Genomic DNA, 2,065 nt, shown 5'->3' on the forward strand with positions numbered 1-2,065 from the left:
ACAGAGATAATGTTCCTAGTCAAACTAGGAGTATACAAAATGTCTTTCAAAATAACTTCCAAACAATTTGGAAGCTTCAATGTATAGTCTCCCCGGGCTTGGACAACAACCTTTGCTCCGTTGCCCATGAAGAGACTAATATCTCCTTTTTTGAATCATTCATTTCCCTTGAACCCCTGCAATGAATTGCAAATATGAGTTCCACATCTGGTATCCAATACCCATGTGTTAGATGAAATAAGATTAAGATCAATATGAATCATGAAAGTTGTACTAGAGGTTTGCCCCGCATCCCTCTTAGCTTTCGACTCTTTGAGACGGGTTGGACAATTCCTCATCCAATGCCCAATCACCCCAAATCCAAAGCATGGATCCTCCGAGCTAACCTTTAGCTTCTTTGGTTTGGGTGATTCCACTTTAGCCTTTCCCTTGAACTTGCTCTTGACTTGTCCCTTACCCTTGGCAACCTTTGCCTTGGGTTCCGGGTGATGCCTCTTCTTATTGCTTCCCTCATTGATTGTGAGAACGGGTAAAACCTTTTTACCCATTCCCGTCTCGGCCGTCTTAAACATTGCATGAAGCTCACCAATGCTCTTGTCCCATCCATTCATGTTATAATTCATAACAAATGTCTCAATCTTTTAGTTAAGCCATTTAGGATCAAATCCATGGCTAACTCGTTTTTTAGAACCGCAATAACGGGAAAAAAAATAAAAGTGAACAAAATAGCCATTGGCTTTTCTGTTTACCTTATCTTTTGACCCTATAAAAAAATAAAATTTTTATTTGTATCTTTTTTATTGGACAATTTTATTTAAAATGAAAACGTTATATTTACATAATTTTTACATGTTAATAAATGCTCGTTTCTTCCTTGTAGAAGCCGAAGGTGATCTCGAGAAAAACACTTCAAACCCTCGTAACCCATGGAACCTGTGCACCTTAACAAGGGTAGAAGAAGTAAAGATGATGATAAGACTCTTACCCGTGTGGGCCACCACCATCCTCTTCTTGACAACCTACGCCCAAATGATCACCTTCTCTGTCGAACAAGCCGCCACCATGCACCGAACCGTCTCCGGTTTCCAAATCCCCGCCGGATGCCTCACCGTCTTCTTCGTCACCGCCATTTTGCTAACATGCGCCCTCTTCGACTGCCTCATCATCCCATTTTGGAAAAAATGGAAAGGCACACCCGGGTTCACCGACTTACAAAGAATCGGGTTAGGGTTGGTTCTCTCGACGCTAGGAATGGCCGCGGCTGCGGTGTTTGAAGTGAAAAGGTTGTCCGTGGCCAAAACACACTCGGTTCGGGCTCCTGATCAGCCGCTCCCGATCAGTGTGTTCATCTTGATCCCGCAGTTTTTTCTTGTGGGGTCTGGTGAGGCTTTTATTTACACTGGGCAGCTTGATTTTTTTATTACTAGGTCACCAAAAGGGATGAAGACAATGAGTACTGGTTTGTTTTTGACAACGTTGTCATTAGGATTTTTCATGAGTAGTTTGTTGGTGTCAGTGGTGAAAAAGATCACTAGGGACAGTGATGGAAAAGGGTGGCTTGCGGATAACATTAATAATGGAAGGTTTGATCTGTTTTATGGGTTGTTGACGGTTTTGTGTGGCATAAACTTTGTGGTTTATCTGGTATGTGCGGCTAGGTGCAAGAAAGAGAAAGATCAATCATCAAGTAAAATTGAAATGGAGAAGTGTTGATTTTTGGAAGACTTGTTTTATGATTGTGTGTGATTTGCATTTTCTTTTTGGTTTTCTTGTTGGAAATGTACAATTAGTATAAATAAGAAAGTGTGATTTGTAATTCAATATATACTTAGATTTGAATTAAATTTGTATATTGTATTAATTGACTTATTAATGAAAAGAAAGTTGTGTTAGTGTTTTTTAAAGAATGTATAAGTGTTAGGTCTTATTTTGTAAATGTAGACTTTTGTAATATTTTATATATTTATGACTTAATGAAATAGTCTTTCATCTATCTTTATAAGTAAAAGTCTATTGGGCTAAAATAATAAAAGAAGTGTGCATGAAAATTACACTATAAATAGTG

General features: G+C 38.7%; 1 pseudogene; it reads left to right on the forward strand.

The window, feature by feature from the left end:
* Positions 1 to 849: 849 nt before the first annotated feature.
* LOC143582201 (protein NRT1/ PTR FAMILY 6.2 pseudogene) lies at positions 850 to 1,713 on the forward strand (annotated as a pseudogene).
* The last annotated feature ends 352 nt before the right edge of the window (positions 1,714 to 2,065 follow it).

Source organism: Bidens hawaiensis, unplaced genomic scaffold (genome assembly GCF_021521415.1).
Source record: "Bidens hawaiensis isolate Kalapana, Puna unplaced genomic scaffold, B.hawaiensis_p1.1 tig00031491_1, whole genome shotgun sequence".
Taxonomy (NCBI): Eukaryota; Viridiplantae; Streptophyta; class Magnoliopsida; order Asterales; family Asteraceae; genus Bidens; species Bidens hawaiensis.